Source organism: Lethenteron reissneri, chromosome 70, assembly GCF_015708825.2.
Source record: "Lethenteron reissneri isolate LAM-NWPU_2019-01 chromosome 70, ASM1570882v1, whole genome shotgun sequence".
Lineage (NCBI taxonomy): Eukaryota > Metazoa > Chordata > Hyperoartia > Petromyzontiformes > Petromyzontidae > Lethenteron > Lethenteron reissneri.
Window position 1 is genome coordinate 2,564,708 of NC_083848.1, and position 25,781 is coordinate 2,590,488.

Here is a 25,781-nt window from a genome sequence, read left to right on the forward strand (position 1 = left end):
ACACACGCTACAACAGCACACATCACACACTGCGTCACACACATACATATACCACACACACATACATATACCACACACACACACATATAAGAGCTCACACACATACCGTGTCACACGCATAAGCTACAAATACAAAGCTCTCCCCGTGTAGCGCTAAGAGACTGTTGGGGCAAGTGCTGTTAGCGAGCACCTATGAAGGCCGGCACGGTGGCACACACAAGGGGGCTGGGGTAGCTAACCGCTGCACCGCCGCTCCCCACGGATAAAACACCACACAAACACACACACACACAGAGAATAACACACACACAGAGAATAACACACACACAAAGAATAACACACACACACACAGAGAATAACACACACACACACACAGAGAATAACACACACACACACAGAGAATAACACACACACACACACACACAGAGAATAACACACACACACAGAGAACAACACACACACACAGAGAACAACACACACACAGAGAACAACACACACACACACAGAGAATAACACACACACACAGAATAACACACACACACAGAATACACACACACACACACAGAGAATAACACACACACACACAGAGAATAACACACACACACACAGAGAATAACACACACACACAGAGAATAACACACACACACAGAGAATAACACACACACACAGAGAATAACACACACACAGAGAATAACACACACACACAGAATAACACACACACAGAATAACACACACACAGAGAATAACACACACACAGAGAATAACACACACACACAGAGAATAACACACACACACATAGAGAATAACACACACACACAGCAGGCGGCATCTCAAAAACACACACAGCCACCAACAACAACAACAACTCCCGCAACACACAGACAAAAAAAAACAAAGATCCCCCATAAAGACAAACCAGTTGTTGGGGCAAGTGCTGTTAGCGAGCACCTATGAAGGCCAGAACGGTACACGAGGGGGTGGGTGGTCAGCACCACGCCCGGCCGCCTTTGTCTCCCCAGTGGCGATGTTTACACACCGCACCAGGTACTCATTTGATGCCGAGTCGACCCAGGGGAGGCCCAGGACCGGTTCAGATAATCGTCACTGCTGTTGGTGGCCCGTGAGAGGGAATCGAACCCGGGTCGCCGGGTTCGTAGCGCAGCGCGCTAACCGCCACACTATCACTCCCCATATACCACACACACGCACATCTACACACACACACACACACAACTACAGACACACACACGCACCCCTACAGATACACACACGCACCCCTACAGATACACACACGCACCCCTATAGACACACACACCCCTACATACACACACACGCACACCCCTATATACACACACACGCACAACCCTATAGACATACACACGCACCACTACAGACACACACACGCACCACTACAGACACACACACGCACCACTACAGACACACACACGCACACCTACAGACACAAACACACACACCCCTACAGAGACACACACACCCCTACACACACACACACACCTACAGACACACACACCCCTACAGATACACACACGCACCTACAGACACACAGACCCCTACAGATACACACACGCACACCTACAGACAAACACGCACCTACAGACACACACCCCTACATACACACACACACACACCTACAGACACACACACCCCTACAGATACACACACGCACCCCTACAGACAAACACGCACCTACAGACACACACACCCCTACAGACACACACACACACACCTACAGACACACACACCCCTACAGATACACACACGCACCCCTACAGACAAACACGCACCTCTACAGACAAACACGCACCTACAGACACACACACCCCTACAGACACACACACCCCTACAGACACAAATACACCCACCCCTACAGACAAACACGCACCTACAGACACACACCCCCCTACAGACACACACCCCCCTACAGACACACACACCCCTACAGATACACACACGCACCCCTACAGACAAACACGCACCTACAGACACACACACACCCCTACAGACACACACACACCCCTACAGACACACACCCCCCTACAGACACACACACCCCTACAGATACACACACGCACCCCACAGACAAACACGCACCTACAGACACACACACCCCTACAGACACACACACACCCCTACAGACACACACACCCCTACAGATACACACACCCCCCTACAGACACACACCCCCATAGACACACACACGCCTACAGACACACACACCCCTACAGACACACACACCCCTACAGACACACACACCCCTACAGACACACACCCCCCTACAGACACACGCACCCCTACAGACACACGCACCCCTACAGACACACGCACCCCTACAGACACACACACGCCTACAGACACACACACGCCTACAGACACACACACCCCTACAGACACAAACACACCCCTACAGACACACACACCCCTACAGACACACACACCCCTACAGACAAACACACCCCTACAGACACACACCCCCCTACAGACAAACACCCCCCTACAGACACACGCACCCCTACAAACACCCCCCTACAGATACACACGCCCCCCTACAGACACACACCCCCCTACAGACACACACACCCCTACAGACACACACACCCCTACAGACACACACACCCCTACAGACACACACACCCCTACAGACACACACCCCCCTACAGACACACAACCCCCCCTACAGACACCACACCCCTACAGACACACACACCCCTACAGACACACACACCCCTACAGACACACACCCCCCTACAGACACACACCCCCCTACAGACACACACACCCCTACAGATACACACACGCACCCCTACAGACACACACACCCCTACAGACACACACACGCCTACAGACACACACACCCCTACAGACACACACACCCCTACAGACACACACCCCCCTACAGACACACACTCCCCTACAGACACACACACCCCTACAGACACACGCACCCCTACAGACAAACACGCACCTACAGACACACACCCCCCTACAGACACACACACCCCTACAGACACACACACCCCTACAGACACACACCCCCCTACAGACACACACACCCCTACAGATACACACACGCACCCCTACAGACAAACACGCACCTACAGACACACACCCCCCTACAGACACACACACCCCTACAGACACACACACCCCTACAGACACAAACACACCCACCCCTACAGACACAAATACACCCACCCCTACAGACACAAACACACACCCTTACAGACACACACGCACCTACAGACACACGCACCCCTACAGACACACACACCCCTACAGGCACACGCACACCCCTACAGACACGCACACCTACAGACACACACCCACCCTTACAGATACACACCCCTACAGACACACACACACCCCTACAGACACACACACACACCCCTACAGACACAACAACAACAACAACCGCCATTCGCCACTAAGTGGCGGTGACGTCACCACGATGCTTGTGCCAGGCCAAGTGCACCTTGAGGCCACGTGAAGTGTCGAAAGCCCGCTGGCAGGAGGTCACGGGGCAGACCCAGCAGTTGCCACGGGTCGACTGACCGAGATGACCGAGATGACTGGCTGATGCACCACCTGTGCCCCCTACTGTGCCAACTTGCTGTGCTTTAGCCACCCGGCGCTCCGCTCGTTGTTGTGAGCGTCGCTCCTCCGCCCTCCGTTGTTGTTGGAGGGCGACTGCCTCCAACTGCCCAGTAGCGTCCTTCACGAGCCTCCTCCACTGAGGCCGATCTTGACACCGCTGGTACCAGTCATCGGCAAGTCCACTCAGCTCCACGTCCTCCTGTACCACATCACTCCATCTCTTCTCCAGCCCGTGCCGCGCCCGTCTAGCCCCCTCGATCCGGCCGAACAAAAGCTGTTTAGGCATGCGGTGGCTGGGCATGCGGGCTACATGACCCAGCCAACGCAGCCTTGCCTGCCGGAGGAGCTCACTGATGGGACTTTGCCCAGATCTTTCAAGGATTTGTGAGCTCCTCACACAATCCAGCCTGGTTAAACCCAGGATGGATCGTAGGCAGGCCAGCCTAAATGTTTCCAACCGGCGAAGATGCTCCACCAGGGGGGTCCACGTCTCGCAAGCGTAGAGAAGGGAGGGAATGACCGTGGCCGAGAAGACCTGAAGCTTCGTGCGGAGCGACAGACCAGGTAGCTTCCACACAGCGTTACGCAACCGATGAAAAGATATTGCCGCTCGACTGATTCGGAGTGAGACCTCTGCTGATAGACTGGAGCCGGTCATAAGCACACTGCCCAGGTATGGGAAACTCTCCACTCTCTCCACAACTGCCCCATCACCAATTGGGAGTTGTGGGGGTGGAGTGTCCGATGGTACAAAATACCCAGGCAGGTGCTTAGTTTTGGTGGGGCTGATGGTAAGGCCCCACCTCTTAGTGGCACGCTCCAGTCTCAGCAGCAGCGTCTCCAACTCCTCCTCTGAGTGAGCAGCTATTACCAAATCATCGGCATACATAACGTGGTTGACCAATAGGGAGCCATCCCTTGATCGCACCCGGGCGTCGATCAGCCTCCCATTATATCTGTACCAAATGGAAATTCCCCCGGTACAGCTATTGAAGGCTTCACGAACTACGCGGTCAAAATAGATGTTAAATAATGTGGGAGCCAGAGGACATCCCTGTCGCACCCCAAGGTGTACAGGGAAAGGCTCCGACTCCCGGCCACGTAGTTTTACCCGGGCCCGCTCACCATCATGAAGGTCCTTAATGATCGTGAGCAGAGGGTCAGGGACTCCGAAAGCACGAAGAACAACCCAGAGCCCAGTCCTACTGATGGTATCATAGGCCTTGACCAGGTCAATAAAGCAGAGATGTAGGTCTTTTGGGAATTCCCTACACCTCTGCTGTAGCAGACGGACAGAAAATATGGCATCTGTGCAGGACCGCCCTTTCCTGAAACCGCATTGGGGCTCCGCAAGCCTCTCCTCAGCGTGCCTAGCAAGGCGATGTTGAATAATCCTTGCCAGGACCTTACCTGGCACACTGAGGAGTGAGATGCCCCTGTAGTTGTTACAGTCGGTACGGTCCCCCTTCTTAAAGAGGGGAACCACCAGGGCATCCTTCCAGTCCTGCGGAACCCGTCCAGTGGTCCAGACTGTTGTTATGATGTCATATAGGGCAGTCTGTGCACAAACGCCACCCTCCCTCAGCATTTCGCTTGGGAGATCATCTCTGCCCGATGCCTTCCCTGGTCTCAGACTCCGGATCGCCCTCAGTACTTCCTCAACAGCTGGCACCTCAGCCAGCCACTCACAGGGGGTGACCTCTTCCAATATTTGAGGCACCGCAGCCTCAGCAGGGTTATCACCACTTTGTGCCATGATGTTTTCCTGGCTGAGAGAATTTCCCTCCCCCAGGACCTCACAGAAATGCTCAGCAAATCTGCAAACCTGTTCCTGGGGGTCGGAGATTGGATCACCGTTTTTTCCTCTAATGATGGTAATAGGTGTGGCGCTGCAGGTTACTTTTTTGATGGAGTTAAATAGTGATTTGTGATCACGGGCCACTGAGGCAGACTCCATCTCCTCAGCAACCCGCGACCACCACCCATCCTTACAGCGCCTTACGGCTCTCCGAACTTCTGAGCGAAGGCTGCGGTAAACCTCCTCATTCTCTGACGTGGGATGCTGTAGGCGATGAGAGTGGGCCTGACGCTTTTTCTCAATTAACCTGAACACCTCCTCTGTCAGCCAGGGTTTCTGGGAAGGTCTGGACCGCGTACCCAAAGCAGCCATTGCAGCTGCATGAGTCACAGTCTTAAACCTCGCCCATTTACCCTCGACATCAGGTGGAGTGGGGGACGATGCCAACCCCAGCTGCAAGCGATGATGAAATTCTCGCTTGCAACTTTCATCAGCTAACTGAGACCAGGCCACTTTTGGTTGGAATGGGATCCTGGGTGTACACCCACCACCGGAGTGGAAGAAAGGCAGGCGCATCTTACAGATGACTAGTCGATGGTCAGAGGAGAGATCAGCTCCACGGTAGGTCCTGGTGTCAAGGACATGGGTTCGCATCCGCTGGTCCGTCACTATGTAGTCCAGCAGATGTTCTTGCTTGGACCCGGCATGTATCCATGATGTTGTGTGGATGCGCCGATGCCGGAAGAGCGTGTTGGTAATTACAAGCCCATGGGCTGCACAAAAATCTAGCAGCCTCCTACCGTTATTATTGAGCTGATCTGGCCCATGCCTTCCAATCACTCCAGACCAGGTATCAGCATCATGACCAACTCGGGCATTGAAGTCACCCAACAAGATGACTCTGTCCCGAGTGGCCACTTTAGCCAGCACCTGTGACAGGAGGTCATAGACACACACACACCCCTACAGACACACACGCACCTACAGACACACACACCCCTACAGACACACACGAACGCGTACGCCGTGACAGCAGAATGGTGTCCCCACTTTGGCACGCAAGTCACCGCCACAGCCAGCAGCCGCCTTCCCCCATCCCCCACGCGAGCACGCAGGAGGAGGAGGAGGTGGTGATGTCTGTGGGGGGTGGCCGAGGTAAAGCGAAGGCAAAAACAAGGGTGGGTGTGGGGGTAGGGGAGTGGGTGTGGGGGTAGGGGAGTGGGTGGTGGGGGAGTGGGTGGTGGGGGTAGGGGAGTGGGTGTGGGGGTAGGGGAGTGGGTGGTGGGGGTAGGGGAGTGGGTGTGGGGGTAGGGGAGTGGGTGGTGGGGGTAGGGGAGTGGATGTGGGGGTAGGGGAGTGGGTGGTGGGGGTAGGGGAGTGGATGTGGGGGTAGGGGAGTGGGTGGTGGGGGTAGGGGAGTGGGTGTGGGGGTAGGGGAGTGGGGGTGGGGGTAGGGAGTGGGTGTGGGGGTAGGGGAGTGGGGGTGGGGGTAGGGAGTGGGTGTGGGGGTAGGGGAGTGGGTGTGGGGGTAGGGGAGTGGGTGGTGGGGGTAGGGGAGTGGGTGGTGGGGGTAGGGGAGTGGGTGTGGGGGTAGGGGAGTGGGTGGTGGGGGTAGGGGAGTGGGTGTGGGGGTAGGGGAGTGGGTGTGCGGGTAGAGGAGTGGGTGTGGGGGTAGGGGAGTGGGGGTGGGGGTAGGGGAGTGGGTGTGGGGGTAGGGGAGTGGGTGTGGGGGTAGGGGAGTGGGTGGGGGGGTAGGGGAGTGGGTGGTGGTGGGGGTAGGGGAGTGGGGGTAGGGGAGTGGGTGGGTGGTGGAGGGTAGGGGAGTGGGTGGTGGTGGGGGGGGAGTGGGTGGTGGTGGGGGGGGAGTGGGTGGTGGTGGGGGTAGGGGAGTAGGTGGTGGTGGGGGGGGGGGAGTGGGTGGTGGTGTGGGGGGTAGGGGAGTGGGTGGTGGTGGGGGTAGGGGAGTGGGTGTGGGGGTAGGGGAGTGGGTGTGTGGGTAGGGGAGTGGGTGTGGGAATTGGGGTAGGGGAGTGGGTGGTGTGGGGGGGGTAGGGGAGTGGGTGGTGGTGGGGGTAGGGGAGTGGGTGGTAGTGGGGGGGTAGGGGAGTGGGTGGTGGGGGTAGGGGGGTGGAGGTAGTGGAGTGGGTGGTGGTGTGGGGTGGTGTGGGGGTAAGGGAGTGGGTGGGGGGGTAGGGGAGCGGGTGGGGGGTAGGGGAGTGGGTGGTGGTGGGGGTAGGGGAGTGGGTGGTGGTGGGGGGGTAGGGGAGCGGGTGGGGGGGTAGGGGAGTGGGTGGTGGTGGGGGGGGAGTGGGTGGTGGTGGGGGTAGGGGAGTAGGTGGTGGTGGGGGGTAGGGGAGTGGGTGGTGGTGTGGGGGGTAGGGGAGTGTTGGTGGTGGGGGGGGGAGTGGGTGGTGGTGGGGGGGGAGTGAGTGGTGGGGGGGTAGTGGAGTGAGTGGTGGGGGGGTAGTGGGTGGTAGGGGAGTGGGTGGTGGGGGGGTAGGGGAGGGGATGGTGGTGGGGGTAGGGGAGCGGGTGGGGGGGTAGGGGAGCGGGTGGGGGGGTAGGGGAGTGGTGGTGGGGGTAGGGGAGTGGGTGGTGGGGGGGGGGAGTGGTGGTGGGGGTAGGGGAGTGGGTGGTGGGGGGGGGAGTGGTGGTGGGGGTAGGGGAGTGGGTGGGGGAGTGGGTGAGAGGTGGGAGAGTGGGTCGGGGGGTAGGGGAGCGGGTGGGGGGGGGTAGGGGAGTGGGTGGTGGGTGTGGAGGAGTGGGTGGTGGGTGTGGGGGTAGGGGAGTGGGTGGGGGTAGGGGAGTGGGTGAGAGGTGGGAGAGTGGGTTGGTGGGTAGGGGAGTGGGTGGGGGGGTAGGGGAATGGGGGTAGGAAAGCGGGTATGGGTGGGGGTAGGAGAGTTTTGCTCATCCCAAAAACTAAGATCCCCCGTACAGCCTCAACAGACTGTTGGGGCAAGTGCTGTTAACGAGCACGCCACACGAGAGGGTGGGTGGCCAGCACCACGCCTGACCGCCTTTGCCTTCCCAGTGGCGATGTCTACTACACACCGCTACACCAGGTACTCATTTGAGGTTGAGTCGACCTTGGGGAGGCCTGGGACCGGTTCAGATCATCGCTACCACTGGTGGTGGTTGTAAGCGGGAATTGAACTTGAGTCATTGGGTTCGTAGAGCAGCGCGCTAACCGCTGCGCCACCGCTCATGCCCCCCGCCCCCGCCTCCACACACGCACGCTCACGATAAGGGCTGGCTCTCACACAAAGACAAAGATCCCCCGTGTAGCCTCAACGTACTGTAGGGGCAAGTGCTGTTAGCGAGCAGCACCTATGAAGGCCCGATCAGCACACGACTAGGGATGTGGGTGGCCAGAACCACGCCCGGCCGCCTTTGTCTCCCCAGTGGCGATGTTAAATACACACCGCACCAGGTACTCATTTGAGGTTGAGTCGACCTAGGAGAGGCCCAGGACCGGTTCAGATAATCATCACTGGTGTTGGCCGTGAGCGGGAATCGAACCTGGGTGGCCGGATTCGTAGCGCAGCGCGCTAACCGCTGCACCGCCGCTCCCCACACACACACACGCAATCACACATACACACAGACACAATCACACACACACACAGACACAATCACACACACACACAGACACAATCATACACACACACACACGCAATCACACATACACAGACACAATCACACATACATACACACATACACACAGACACAATCACACATACACACACACGCAATCACACATACACACACACGCAATCACACATACATACACACATCCACACACGCAATCACACATACACACACACATCCACACACGCAATCACACATACATACACACATACATACACACATCCACACACGCAATCACACATACACACGTAATCACACATTCACAGACACACGCAATCACACATACAGACACACATACACGCAATCACACATTCACAGACACACACACAAACAGTCACTCATACACACAGACACACACAGTCACAGACAAAGATCCCCATATACCATTGAACAAACTGAGGCAAATGTTATTAGCGAGCACCTACTGAAGGCTGGCACGGCATGCGAGCGGGGGGGGGGGCAACACTACACACACACACAGCCAGACACACACACAGCCATACACACAGCCACACACACACACACACAGCCACACACACACACAGCCACACACACACACAGCCACACACACAGCCACACACACAGCCACACACACAGCCACACACACAGCCAGACACACACACACACACAGCCACACACACACAGCCACACACACACAGCCACACACACACACAGCCACACACACAGCCACACACACAGCCAGACACACACACACACAGCCAGACACACACACACACAGCCACACACACACACACACACACACACAGCCATACACACACACACAGCCACACACACACACACAGCCATACACACACACACAGCCAGACACACACACACACAGCCACACACACACACACAGCCACACAAAGCCACACACACACACAGCCACACACACAGCCACACACACACATCGCTCAGCCAGCCCATCCCCCACCACAGCGGCGCGGTGACCGGTCCTGCTCAAGTGGGTCTCCTGCTGGTGCTAGGAGACCGTGAGTGTGTGTGGCTGTTTGTGTGTGTTTGTGTGTGTGGCTGTTTGTGTGTGACTGTGTGTGTGACTGTGTGTGTGTGACTGTGTGTGACTGTGTGTGTGTGACTGTGTGTGACTGTGTGTGTGCCTGTGTGTGTGTGACTGTGTGTGTGACTGTGTGTGCGTGTGTGACTGTGTGCGTGTGTGACTGTGTGTGTGTGACTGTGTGTGTGACTGTGTGTGTGTGACTGTGTGTGTGTGTGACTGTGTGTGTGTGTCTGTGTGTGACTGTGTGTGTGACTGTGTGTGTGTGACTGTGTGTGTGTGACTGTGTGTGTGTGACTGTGTGTGTGTGAGACTGTGTTTGTGTGCCTGTGTGTGTGTGACTGTGTGTGTGCACCTGTGTGTGTCCTGTGTGTGTCTGTGTCTGTGTGTGTGACTGTGTGTGTCTGTGTGTGTCTGTGACTGTGTGTGTGTCTGTGTGTGTGTGTCTGTGACTGTGTGTGTGCCTGAGTGTGTGTGACTGTGTCTGTGTGACCGTCTGTCTGTGTGTGTGTCTGTGACTGTGTGTGTGTCTGTGTGTGTGTCTGTGACTGTGTGTGTCTGTGACTGTGTGTGTGCGCCTGTGTGTCTGTGACTGTGCGTGTGAGTGCGCGTGAGTGTGACTGTGCGTGTGAGTGTGCGTGTGAGTGTGCGTGTGAGTGTCCGTGAGTGTCCGTGAGTGTGCATGTGAGTGCGCGTGAGTGCGCGTGAGTGCGAGTGTGCGTGTGAGTGTGCGTGTGAGTGTGTAAGCGTGACTGCGTGTGACTGCGTGTAGTGCCTGTGTGTGAGTGTGTGTGCTGCGAGTGTAAGCGTGACTGCGTGTGCGTGCGACTGCGTGTGCGTGTGAGTGGGGGATGGGCTGGCTGAGATATGCGTGTGAGCGAGTGTGACTGTGTGCGTGTGTGAGTGTGCCTGCGAGTGTAAGCGTGACTGCGTGTGCGTGCGACTGGGGGATGGGCTGGCTGAGAGATGCGTGTGAGTGTGACTGTGCGTGTGAGTGGGGGATGGGCTGGCTGAGAGATGCGTGTGAGTGTGACTGTGCGTGTGAGTGGGGGATGGGCTGGCTGAGAGATGCGTGTGTGACTGTGCGTGTGTGTGCCTGTGTGAGTGTGTGCCTGTGTGTGTGTGTGGGGGATGGGCTGGCTGAGAGATGCGTGTGAGCGAGTGTGACTGTGCGTGTGTGTGCCTGTGTGAGTGTGTGCCTGTGCGTGTGAGTGGGGGATGGGCTGGCTGAGAGATGCGTGTGAGTGAGTGTGACTGTGCGTGTGTGTGCCTGTGTGAGTGTGTGCCTGTGTGTGTGTGGGGGATGGGCTGGCTGAAAGACGCATGCGTGTGTGTGCGTGCGTGACTGTGCGTTTGTGCAGTGTCTGTATGTGCCTGCCTTGTGTAGGTGCCTGGCGGTATTTGTATGTGTCTGTATGTATGTGTCTGTATGTATGTGTCTGTATGTATGTATGTGTCTGTATGCATGTGGCTGTCTGTATGTGTCTGTATGTGTCTGTCTGTATGTGTCTATATGTATGTGTGTGTCTGTGTGTATGTATGTGTCTGCGTGTATGTGTCTGTGTGTGTGTGTGTATGTGTCTGTGTGTATGTATGTGGCTGTCTGTGTGTATGTGTCTGTGTCTGCGTGTATGTGTCTGCGTGTATGTGTCTGCGTGCATGTGTCTGCGTGCATGTGTCTGCGTGCATGTGTCTGCGTGCATGTGTCTGCGTGCATGTGTCTGCGTGCATGTGTCTGCGTGTATGTGTCTGTATGTCTGTGTGTATGTGTCTGTGTGTATGTCTGTGTGTATGTGTCTGTATGTATGTGGCTGTATGCCTGTGTGTATGTGTCTGCGTGTATGTGTCTGTGTATATATGTGGCTGTGTGTATGTGTCTGCGTGTATGTGTCTGCGTGTATGTGTCTGTATGTATATGTCAGTCTGTATGTGCCTGTATGTGTCTGTGCCGGTAGCCTTCATAGCTGCTGCTGCTACTCGCTAACAGCACTTGCCCCTGCAGTCTACGAAGGCTGTACGAGGAATTTTTTGGTGGTTGCCTCTATGTATTCATGCCTTGTGCGTTTGGAGGTTGGGTAAGGAACTCACAGTCTTGAAACGACCGCTGCCCATCCCCCAACTCACACGCACACCCGACAAAGACAAAGATCCCCCGTGTAGCCTTTAAGACTGGTCCGGGGTAAAGGGGCAAGTGCTGTTCGTAGCGAGTAGCAGCAGCGCCTATGGAGGCTACCGGCACTGTGGCACACGAGGGGGTGGGTGGCCAGAAACCACGCACGGCCGCCTTTGTCTCCCCAGTGGCGATGTTTACCACACACCACGGCACCCCAGGTATAGTCAACATCATCATAATCATCGACAGGGGGGGGGGTTCAGATAATCGTCACCGGTGTTGGCCGTGTGCTGGAATCTAACTCGGGTTACCGAGTTCGAAACGCAACGCGCTAACCGATGCGCCACCGCTCCCCTATACAACAACAATAACAACCGCCATTCGCCACGATGCTTGTGCCAGGCTATGTGCACGTTGAGGCTGCCACGTGAAGTGTCGAATGCCCGCTGGCAGGAGGTTACGGGGCAGACCCAGCAGGTGCCACGGGGTCGACAGGCACACACACACACATCAATAAGAGGTTTTTACGGGTTAAATCTCAGAAAAAATGTGTCGTTAAACCCGCCACCAACCGACGCAACCAATTAGCGAAGGTTTGTCACGTGAACTGGTACAGCACTAAACATGGTTGTGTGTTGGGAGAGTAAAACCCACAACATTCACAATTCGAGTCCGACGTTTTTGCCAGTAATTACAAAACCGGCACCATCAGGAGACAGCCAAACTTGCGGAGAAATCCTCCTACTTTAACATCGAAATGTAATCGCCACTACGGGGTGGGATTCCACAAAACTTTGAGATCCTTCAACAAACTCCGGGACAAGAAGGCTCAGCTCATCGAGTCTCTCACCTTTCTGAAGAGATGCCGCGACTCTAAGCTTAAATAGACGCTCCAAGCCTGGGGTGTGTCCTTCAGACGCTGTCTTCTCGACAGACCTGTTCGCCACCTGAGGACGGCTACTTGCGTTGTGGCCGAAACGTCGTGAGAATTATTTTATTATGTTTTATTTGTATTATTTTATTATTTCCCTTCTACGTGACTTTACCGAAAGAACCAAGAAGATGAATCCCTGCAGTCACGAAAGCTTTAAATCGAAATGTTATTACGTTTTATTTTTATTATTTTATTACTTCCCTTCTACGTGACTTTACCGAAAGAACCAAGAAGATGAATCCCTGCAGTCACGAAAGCTTTACATCGAAATGTAACCGCCACTACGGAGTGGGATTCCACGAAACTTTAACATCCTTCAACAAACTCCGGGACAAGAAGGCTCAGCTAATCGAGTCTCTCACCTTTCTGAAGAGATGCCGCGACTCTAAGGTAATACCAATCCTCTTGATATGCAAATTCCTTTGTCAAGGCGCTCTTCCCCTTCCAACCCAGCTTAAATAGACGCTCCAAGCCTGGTGGTGTTTCATTCAGACGCTGTCTTTCCGACAGACCTGTTCTTCACCTGAGGACAGCTGCTTGCGTTGTGGCCGAAACGTCGTGAGAATTGAATTTTATTATGTTTTATTTTTATTATTTCCCTTCTACGTGACTTTACCGAAAGAACCAAGAAGATAAATCCTCCTCCTGTTTCGTTCTTAAATCGGTGGGGAAACGCAAAACATCTCTCTATTATGGATAACACTGGTATCGAAAGACGAAGATCCCCCCCGTAAATACACACATTTTTACCCCACACATTAGACCAGAGGTCACAATCGGGTACCAGATACCCGTACCCTACCCGATGCCCGGCTACCCGTACCCAGCCGGGTACGGGTACCCGTTTGCGACTCTGGTGCGGCTGGGTACGGGTACGGGTAGGCCGTGAGTCACTGGTGAGTCACCGTTTGTCACTCATTTCCCAACGTCTTGTCTCTTCTCACAATTCAAGTTCCTAGAATCAACTCACCTGCGCCTGCAACATGGCTTCATCCCAGAGGTTGCAACCGGGTACCCGATACCCGTACCCTACCCGTACCCTACCCGTACCCGGCCGGGTACCCGTACCCGGCCGGGTACGGCTACCCGTACCCGGCCGGGTACGGGTACCCGTTTGCGACCCTGGTGCGGTACGGATACGAGTAAGGAATCAAAACCCGTTTGCGACCTCTGCATGAGACCCACGATGTCACGCACAAGCTCACACACGCACACAATGGCACATCACACACACACACAGTGTGCATGTCAATCGGACACGCACAGCCACGCAATTTCACAATGCCACGCAAACGATGAAGACGAAGATCCCCCCCCCCGTACACCCTTCAACAAACTGTTGGGGACAAGTGGTGTTCAAGTGAGAAGCGCTGTGGCACACGAGGGGGTGGGTGGCTACCAGCACCACGCCCGACCGCCTTTGTCTCTCTCCCAGTGACGATGTTTACTACGCACCGCAGCACCAGGTACTCATTTGAGGCCGAGTCGACCTAGGTGAGGCCCAGGACCGGTTCAGATAAATCGTCTCCGGTGTTATTGGCCGTGAGCGGGAATTGAACCCATGCCCGCCGGGTTCGTAGAATAGCGCGCTAACTTGCTGCACTACCGCTCCCCACACAATGCCACACACACACACACGTCACATGACACACACACACGTCACATGACACACACACACGTCACACGACACACACGCGTCACACACACACACACACGTCACACGTCACATGACACACGCGTCACACACACACGCGTCACACACACACGTGTCACACGACACACACACGTCACACGCCACACACACACGTCACATGACACACACACACACGTCACATGACACACACGCGTCACACACACACGTGTCACACGTCACATGACACACGCGTCACACACACGTCACACGCCACACACACACACGTCACATGACACACACGTCACACACGCGTCACACGCCACACACACGTCACACGACACACACGTGTCACACACACACACACGTGTCACACACACACACGTGTCACACGCCACACACACGTCACACGACACACAGACATAACAGCACTGAGTTCATTTCCTGCTTATTTTGTCTCAACCACCCTTCCCCTCCCCTCACTCAACAACCACCGACAAAGACAAAGATGCCCCGTGTAGCCTCTAACAGACTGTCGGGGCAAGTGCTGTTAGCGAGTAGCAGCACCTATGAAGGCTACCGGCGCTGTGGCACACGAGGGGGTGGGTGGCTACCAGCACCACGCCCGGCCGCCTTTGTCTCTCCCCCAGTGGCGATGTTCACTACACACCGCACCAGGTACTCATTTGAGGCTGAGTGGACCGAGGGTCGCCGGGTTCGTAGTGCAGCACGCTAATAGCACCACCCCCACCCCCCACAGACACCACCACCACCACCACCCCCACCAACCACCACCACCCCCCACCGACACCACCACCCCCCACCGACACCACCACCCCCACCAACACCACCACCCCCACCGACACCACCACACCCCACAGACACCACCCCCACCAACCACCACCACCCACCACAGACACCACCACCAACCACCCCCACTGACACCACCACCCCCCACCGACACCACCACCAACCACCAACCACCGACACCACCACCAACCACCGACACCACCACCCCCCACCGACACCACGACCCCCACCGACACCACCACCGCCCCAACCCCCACACAAGGGGTCTGGAATCTCTGTTACAGCTCCCAGGGTCTCTCAGACTCGGTTACCCACACACTGTACGTAACCCCTCCCCCCCCCGTCCCAAGAAGGCACACAAAGACAAAGATCCCCCACGTAGCCTTCAACAGGCTGGTCGGGGCAAGTGCTGTTAGTAACGAAGACCAGCATCTATGAAGGGTGGCAACTGTGGCACACGAGGGAGGAGCAGGCTGAGTCAGCCCCACGCCCGGCCGCCTTTGTCTCCCCGAGTGGCGATGCGTACGACACGTCGCACCGGGTAACACGTTTTGAGGCCGAGTCGACCTAGGGGTGGACCGGTTCAAATATCCCTCACCGATCTTGGTGGCCGCGAGCGGGAATCGAACCTGGGTCGACGGGTTGGTAGAGCGAGCGAGCGCGCTAAGCGCTGCGCCACCGCTCACCCCCCCCCCCCACCCCCAATCAACACACGCAGACCAGAGGTCGCAACCGGGTACCCGATACCCGTACCCTACCTGATACCCGGTCACCCGTACCCGGCCGGGTACGGGTACCCGTTTGCGACCCTGGTGCGGCCGGGTACGGGTACGGGTAGGCCGTGAGTCACTGGTGAGTAACTGTTTGTCACTCATTTCCCAACGTCTTGTCTCTTCTCACAATTCAAGTTCCTAAAATCAACCCACCCGCGCCTGCAACATGGCTTCATCCCAGAGGTCGCAATCGGGTACCCGATACCCGTACCCTACCTGATACCCGGCCGGGTATGGCCACGCGAAGCGTCGAAGGCTCGCTGCACGCAAGGGGGTGCTTCAAAAAAATGTTAACGCTTCCGAGAATTTGCAACATAAAATAATAAAAATAAAACATAATAAAATAATTGTGTTTTATTTTACCGAAAGAACCAAGAAGATGAATCCCTGCAGTCACGAAAGCTTTAAATCGAGACTCTAACTTTCTGAAGCAATTAACGTTACATTTTGTTATGTTACGGAGCAGAATTATTAGTGATTTTTCCATTAAAAAAGACAGTCCCACATTTTTTTCAAGCATCCTGTATATACCCACGTACAAACATACAACGCGAGCATCTGCGTTAAGAACATAACCAGCGCAATCAAAACAATGTGTATTGTCGAGTTTTGCATCGGACTCGGAGCCGAATCGAATACAGAGAGAGGGCCTTGGCATATAAACATCTGGGGCAGTCCCCCAACATTGGACCACGCAGACCCCGAATCTGCTGTTGATTAGACTCTTAATGTCGAAACCGATCCTTGCGTATAAACATCTGGGGTAGTTCTACAAGCGTTGGTTCAAGCAGAGCCTGTCACTGCTGTTGATGAGAAGCTTAATGTCGAAACCGGTACAGAGTTTTTGCTTGTGTTGAACCAATTCTGCTCTCACGAACACAAACATCCCCCATATACCTTCTTAGTTCTTTCGGTAAAGTCACGTAGAATGGAAATAATAAAATAATAAAGCATAATGAAATCATTCTCACAACGTTTCGGCCACAACGCAAGCGAAGACAGCGTCTGAATTCAGACGCTGTCTTCCTGACAGACCTGTTCTTCACCTAAGGACGGCTGCTTGCGTTGTGGCCGAAACGTCGTGAGAATGATTTTATTATGTTTTATTTTTATTATTTCATCATTTCCATTCTACGTGATGACTTTACCGAAAGAACCAAGAAGATGAATCCCTGCAGTCACAAAAGCTTTCAATCGAAAAATCCCCCATATAGGCACAAAGATGTATTTGGGCAAGTGCTGTTAGCGAGCACCTATTAAGGACGGCACGGCACACGAGGAAGGATTTGGGTGGCAAGCAACATGCCCGGCCACCTGTCTCCCCAGTGGCGATGTTTACACATCGACAAAAGTATTCATTTGAGGCCGAGTCAACCTAAGGGGAAGCCCATGACCTTTTCAGATAATCGTCACTAATGGTGGCCGTAAGCAGGAATCGAACTCGGGTCGCTAGATTCGTAGCGCAGCGTAGCGCTAACCGCTGCACTACCGCTCCCCACACCCACACCCACACAGAGACACACACAAATGTACACACACGTACAGGTAGTCCTCTACCATGGAGATGCGTTACGACGACCCCATCGTAAGTCAAACATTTCGTAAGTCGAAGATGTGCCGAGCCTCACCCAGGAGTCTTAAGGAATGGTGATAATTTAGCAAAACAGAGCAATTTACAGTACCGTACTGTATAGGCTATATACTGTATGTATTGATTAATTACAACACTGTATTGCACAGTAAAATGTAAAGTGAAAAAAACCGAGGTAAATTCATAGCCTACCGATATGAACTGCAATTTAATAGAAAGTTTTTTTCAGGAAACAATCCTATCTGCTAGAAAATCTTTTAACATGCATTGAACGAATCGTATCATGGTAACCCTAAAATGAAATAGCTAAAGCTACGTATCATACGTACAATTTTGTCGTATCGCCATCGTAAGATCGAAATATCGTAAGTCGGACAATCGTAACTCTTATTTCCCTCATTAAGATGCAAATCATTTTATAACATTTTTGACATGCGTTTTTCTGGATTTTTTTGTTGTTATTCTGTCTCTCACTGTTCAAATAAACCTACCATTAAAATTATAGACTGATCATTTCTTGGTCAGTGGGCAAACGTACAAAATCATCAGGGGATCAAATACTTTTTTCCCTCACTGTAGACTTGTCATTGGTCCTCGCTAAGTCTCTGAGACACAGCCATTATGAACCATCCGACAAGAGACAACTAGAGCCCATGATTTCAAACAAATCATGTCATTCATATGTCCTGGCAAAGTGTCTCAGACACGACCATTAACACATTCCTCCTGCGGAGGGAGCTGGTAGGAACGTTGGGTTGCTCGGTCAATGGCCTGCAGGGTCAACGGCGGCGTGGTGTATTCCGTAAATATGGCCGACTGTGAGGGGCGGGCACAAGCCGGCGTGAGTAGGTTACACGTTGAGTTTTATAAGGGCACCACGGGGTGACCAGCCCCTCCCCAACCAGCCCCACCCCTCCCACCCCCCACCCAGCCCCACCCTCCCTCCCCTCCGCACCCAGCCCCTCCCCACCCAGCCCCACCTCTCCCATTTTTGGATGCACGACGGACGGACACAATAATCCCCTGTGGGCTGGTGTAACCAGAAGGTTCCTACCAGTATGAGTCCTCTGACAGAGACACAACCAGAAGCAATGGCTTCAAATGTATAACATCTCTAAGTGTCTCTGACACGGCCACCATGAACCACCTTTCAAGACACATCCAGACCCCATGGTTTCAAGCGTACGATGTCATTCATCGGTCCTGTCTAAGCGTCTCAGACACGGCCATCACGAACCATCTGACACGAGATACAACCAGACACCCCCCCCGCCCCCCATGGCTTCAAACGTATGACGTCACCCGTCCTGGCTATTACGAATCCCATGACACACACACGCACGGAGAGGCACACAGAGACACAGAGAGACACAAAGAGACAGAGAGACACAGAGGGCGCTGGAACCCGGGACGTGAGTGTTGCTGCCTAAGTGTACACGGCACGGCCATTATGAACCGCTGCAGCAGCAGGAGGAGAGACGTTCATCCCTGGGGGCGCAAACCACGGACTTGCTGCCTCAGCGTCTCCGATGACGCGGCGATTGCGAGCGAACGTCCCCACCACCACCGCCATCACCACCACCACCGCCGCCGCCACCACCGCCGCCGCCACCACCACCGCCACCACCGCCGTCCGGGGTTACTCGGCAATTTGCCGTCGCGGGCGAGAGCTCGTTAGCAGCGGCGGCCAATCAGCAAGAGCTCCGACCAGAGGTCGCAACCGGGTACCCCCCGATACCCGTACCCTACCGGCTACCCGTACCCAGCCGGGTACGGGTACCCGTTTGCGACCCTGGTGCGGCCGGGTACGGGTAAGGAATCAAAACTCATTAATCTGGGTCCGCCCCCCCTCCCTCCCTGCCCCCCCTTGACCCCCCGCTCCCCCACGGCCCCCCACCCTCCGAAAACGGACGAGAGAAATTCCACTGCGCCACGGTATGACCACAACCACCACGACCGCCACCACCATCATCATCATCACAAAGACGAGACAAAGTTCCCCGCACCTCAGTATAGCCTTCAACAGGCTGTCGGGGCAAGTGCTGTCAGTAGCGAGTCGCAGCGCCTATAAAGGCCGACACAGCAGCACACACGATGTGCTGCCAGGTGGGTGGCCAGCACCATACCCACCCGACCACCTTTGTCTCCCCGGTGGCGATGTTTCTACACAGCGCCAGGTACTCATTTGAGGCTGAGTCGACCTAGGGGGAGGCCCAGGAATCGGTTCAAATAGTCGACACTGACGTTGGCCGTGAAACGGGATTGGAACTCGGCTTGCCGGGTTCGTAGTGCAGCGCAGCACTAAACGCTACCACCACCACTACTACTATAACCACAACAACCACCACAATTACCACTACAATCACCACCGTAATCACGACCACCGCAGACCAACAATCACCGTCAAATCCACCTCCTCAATTACCACCATCAGCATCACCGCCCTCCACCAGTTCCAAAATGAATGAAAAAAAATACATTTGTAACAATAGCAACAACAATCATGCCTCTTCTTGGTTCTTTCGGTAAAGTCACGTAGAAGGGAAGTAATAAAATAATAAAAATAAAACATAATAAAATAATTCTCACCACGTTTCGGCCACAACGCAAGCAGCCGTCCTCAGGTGAAGAATGTATGTTTTATTTTTATTATTTTATTATTTCCCTTCTACGTGACTTTACCGAAAGAACCAAGAAGATGAATCCCTGCAGTCACGAAAGCTTTAAATCGAAACAATCATGCCCTCTCTTCGCTAGCTGTCCTGAATAGGTGGTATGGGTGGTGGCACGGAAGATATTACAGGATTCTGTTACTGCGACAATAAACTCAAAACTAAACGATAAACTAGTTTGATTTTGATTTGAAGCTTTCGTGACTGCAGGAATCCATACTCTTTGGTTCTTTCGGTAAAATCACGTAGGTCGTAGAAAATCTCTTACATTAAAAGAGCCACTTCCGTACCCAGTTACATGCTAATTTCTCACATTAACATCACTAGACCCAGCCACTCCTTTATAACCCTTGGGCGACACCCATTTCAAACCTTTTAAAAGTCTGCATCAGCAGCAGGCCGCGCTATCCCACCTGTTGACGGACGCTTGTGTTGCGCCCAAAATGTCGTGATTTCTTTTATTTTTATTAAATCCTTTATATTAAGTTCACTTGCTTGCTTGCTTACGACCGTGCAAATCTTTCGGTCGTTTTTTAACCCACTTCCCGTGATCCAATCGAGCTGACATTTTGCACACAGACTCGTTGTGCGTGACAATGTATTTTCGTGAAAATTTTTGTTCCAAAATTGTACACTTTTTAGGAAAAAATAAATTATATTTAATTACCAATTGCTTAATGGTGGCAGGCATTCATCTGACCCATAGGTGGCAGCCATCTCAAGCCAGAGGACGAGAGGACTCTAGCCGCCACTGCATATAAAGGATTTATAGTGAAAAACTTTGTTTTTACGGGTTAATTTTACCTACGTAACTTTACCGAAAGAACCAAAGAGTATAATTTTATTTCACCAGGTCAGGCCCCACCAAGCCATGTAGCGCATCTTCTTGGTTCTTTCGGTAAAGTCACGTAGAAGGGAAATAATAAAATAATAAAAATTTTACATAATAAAATAATTCTCACGACGTTTCGGCCACAACGCAAGCAGCCGTCCTCAGGTCTGTCCCTTCTACGTGACTTTACCGAAAGAACCAAGAAGATGAATCCCTGCAGTCACGAAAGCTTTAAACCATGTAGCGCACTTTCAGAATCGACCTGGCTATCACAAATCATAGTAGCCCATCATCATCATCACCACGTGGAAATGTATAGCAGCAGTCAAATACTCCGAAGGCACGTCGATTTTAAGCGCGGAGGGAAACAGCGACGGATCTGGAGAAAACTCCACGTGATCACCACGGAGAGACACGCACAAATTACAAATATACAACTTGCGTCAGGGTCATGATGGAACCCACGACCTCCCGCGTACCGGGCAAGGTAGATAACATCTCGGCCAAATACAGGCATCGTCAGGGTCGGGATCGAACCCACGACATTCTGCGTACCGGGCAAGGTAGATAACATCTCGGCCCAATACAGGCATAGTCAGGGTCGGGATGGAACCCATGACCTTCCGCATACCAGGCAAGGTAGAAAACATCTCAGCCAAATACAGGCATCGTCAGGGTCGGGATCGAATCCACGACCTCCTGCATACCAGGCGAGGTAGATAACATCTCGCCAAATACAGGCATCTTCAGGGTCGGGATCAAACCCACGACCTTCCGCATACCAAGTGCAGAAGTTAACATCTCAGCCAAATGCAGGCATCGTCAGGGTCGGGATCGAATCCACAATCTCCCGCGTACCGGGCGAGGGAGTTAACATCTCGCAAAATGCAGGTATCGTCAGGGTCGGGATCGAACCCACGACATTCTGCGTACCGGGCAAGGTAGATAACATCTCGGCCAAATACAGGCATCGTCAGGGTCGGGATCAAACCCACGACCTCCTGCGTACCAAGCGAGGTAGTTAACATCTCACCAATTACAGGCATCGTCAGGGTCGGGATCGAACCCATGACCTTCCGCATACCAAGCGCGGGAGATAACATCTCAGCCAAATACAGGCATCGTCAGGGTCGGGATCGAATCCACGACCTCCTACATACCAGGCAAGGTAGTTAACATCTTGCCAAATGCAGGCATCTTCAGGGTCGGGATCGAATCCACGACCTCCTACATACCAGGCAAGGTAGTTAACATCTTGCCAAATGCAGGCATCGTCAGGGTCGGGATCGAACCCACGACCTCCTGCGTACCAGGCGAGGTAGTTAACATATTGCCAAATACAGGCATCGTGAGGGTCGGGATCGAATCCACGACCTCCTACATACCAGGCAAGGTAGTTAACATCTTGCCAAATGCAGGCATCGTCAGGGTCGGGATCGAATCCACGACCTCCTGCGTACCACCAGGCGACATAGTTAACATCTCGCCACCGCGGTGGGTGGCACCCTGAAAGAGCAGCTGATACACACAAACACAATGTGGCGGTGGAGACTGTTGCTGCTGCTGCTGCTGCTGCAACTCACTATGAGGGCGGCTGGCGTCTTGACTCTGGGCGGCTGCACCTAGGGAGCTCCTGGGCCAGGCGAGACGGGGGAGAGCATCAGGGCTGCAACGGCGTATGGGGGGGGAGAGAGGCAGGGCAAGATCGAGAACAGGGATGAGACCGGGTCGCAGCAATAACAACCACCAGCACAGTCAACAACAGCAGCATCATCATCATCACCACCACCATCATCACCAGCAGCAGTTGCATCACCAGCATCACCACCAGCTTCGCGACCACCACCAGCATCATCATCAGCATCATCACCAGCATCACATCACCAGCATCATCACCAGCATCACATCACCAGTATCACATCACCAGCATCATCACCAGCATCATCACCAGCAGTAGCATCACCAGCATCACCACCAGCTTCGCGACCACCACCAGCATCATCACCAGCATCATCACCAGCAGCAGTAGCATCACCACCAGCATCATCACCACCATCATCATCACCACCATCATCATTACCACCAGCATCACCACGAACATCCCCACCAGCACCACCACCAGCACCATCACCACGACCACCACCACCACTCTAATTATCACCAGCACCATTAATTAGGATAACGCTCCCCTGTAAACTCTTTGATTCTTTCGGTAAAGTCACGTAGGTCGAAAAAATAAAAAAATAAACAATACATCACGGCGTTTCGATCGCAACACAAGCCGTCGTCATCGGGCAGAAAAAAATAACCCAGCAGTGGAACTGCTGAACCGTGCAGCCTTAACAGACTGCTGGACAAATGGTGTTAGCGAGCACCTATGAAGGACAGCACGGCTGACGAGAGGGCGGGTGGCCAACACCATAACCACCTTCATCTCCCGAGTGGCGATGTTTACTACACACCGCACCGCACCGGGTACTTATTTGAAGCGGCTTCGGCCTAGGGGAGAAGCAAGGCAGGTTCAGATAATTGTCAGCGGTGTTGGCGGTGATGGGGAATCGAACTCGGTCCGCCAGGTACGTGGCACAACGCGGCGACAACCACTACACTACCACTCTCCGCCGATGTCCACACACACACACACAGACGACGTTCACGCGCTGGGCACCCCGCTTGGCCATTCTCTGTTGGCTAAGAGCCAATCTGTCTCTCTTCCTTTCCAGCAGCAGCAGCAGCAACAACAACCACCGCTGCTCTGAGCAACGCACTGGCGATTAGAGGCCAAAAATAGTAAGTTTCAGGTATGTTGCACGTATGTACGTTGGACTTCTCTCTGGCATCGTACGTAGGCGACCGCGCTAATCAGAGGTACGGGGAGGGGGGTAACAACAAAGTCAACACAACCAAGAATAAGCAGTCGGAAAGAAATTCGTTCGTCAATATAGATGAGTTCGATTTAAAGCTTTCGTGACTGCAGGGATTCATCTTCTTGATTCTTTCGGTAAAGTCGTCACGTAGAAGAGAAATAATAAAATAATAAAAACATAACATAATTAAATAATTCTCACGACGTTTCGGCCACAACGCAAGCAGCCGTCCTCAGGTGAAGAACAGGTCTGTCGGAAAGACAGCGTCTGAACAGGTCTGTCTTTCCGACAGACCTGTTCTTCACCTGAGGACGGCTGCTTGCGTTGTGGCCGAAACGTTGTGAGAATTATTTTATTATGTTTTATTTTTATTATTTCCCTTCTACGTGACTTTACCGAAAGAACCAAGAAGATGAATCTAGATGATGATTTAAAAGTGGAACAGCTCCCAGTGTATTCCTAATATTGGAAGGAAGAGCGTTTCAGACCACCAGCAGAAGCCCATCTGAAAGCACACGATGCATTGTGTGAGTCCATGGGGTCTGTGTGACGAGTCTATGGGTCTCTGCGTGACGAGTCTATGGGTCTCTGCGTGACGAGTCTATGGGTCTCTGCGTGACGAGTCTATGGGTCTCTGCGTGACGAGTCTATGGGTCTCTGCGTGACGAGTCTATGGGTTTCTGTGTGACGAGTCTGTGGGTCTCTGTGTGGTGAGTCTGTGGGTCTCTGTGTGGTGAGTCTGTGGGTCTCTGTGTGATGAGTTTGTGGGTCTGTGTGGTGAGTCTGTGGGTCTCTGCGTGATGAGTCTGTGGGTCTCTGTGTGATGAGTTTGTGGGTCTCTGTGTGATGAGTCTGTGGGTCTCTGTGTGGTGAGTCTATGGGTCTCTGCGTGATGAGTCTATGGGTCTCTGCGTGATGAGTCTATGGGTCTCTGCGTGATGAGTCTGTGGGTCTCTGCGTGATGAGTCTATGGGTCTCTGCGTGATGAGTCTGTGGGTCTCTGTGTGATGAGTCTGTGGGTCTCTGTGTGTGAGTCCATGGGTCTCTGTGTGATGTGTCTATGGGTCTCTGTGTGATGAATCTGTGGGTCTCTGTGTGATGAATCTGTGGGTCTCTGTGTGATGAGTCAATGGGTCTCTGTGTGACGAGTCTGTGCACCTTAATGTATGTACGTATGTGAACTTCTTTCGCAGGCGTACGTAGCCAACCGCGCGAATCCGAGGTGCATGGAAGGACAACAAACTAAACACAACAACAACAGCAGCGCTGCAGTAACGAGTTTTCAAGAAATGACTTTTCAATCCAGATGACGATGATCCGCCACTTCCAGGAGCCAACATCATTTGTGATGGCACTGGGGCAGAGGTCGCAAACGGGTTTTGATTCCTTACCCGTACCCGGCCGCACCAGGGTCGCAAATGGGTACCCGTACCCGGCCGGGTACAGGTACCCATTCCCTACCCGTACCGTACCCGAAATGAGT

The 25,781-nt window shown here is 53.6% G+C and overlaps 1 protein-coding gene across 2 annotated transcripts in view; it reads right to left on the reverse strand.

Annotated features, from left to right (window-relative positions):
* The window catches only part of LOC133360951 (F-box-like/WD repeat-containing protein TBL1XR1-B), a 51,383-nt gene extending 28,267 nt beyond the window's left edge, over nucleotides 1–23,116 (reverse strand). Inside the window, exon 1 of one of the 2 annotated variants that reach the window (XM_061579840.1) lies at nucleotides 23,015–23,116. The gene's annotated coding sequence lies outside the window, so the exon portion shown is untranslated. The remainder of the gene's footprint in view (nucleotides 1–23,014) is intronic. The other variant, XM_061579839.1, reaches the window with a different exon arrangement.
* Between the last annotated feature and the right edge of the window lie 2,665 nt (nucleotides 23,117–25,781).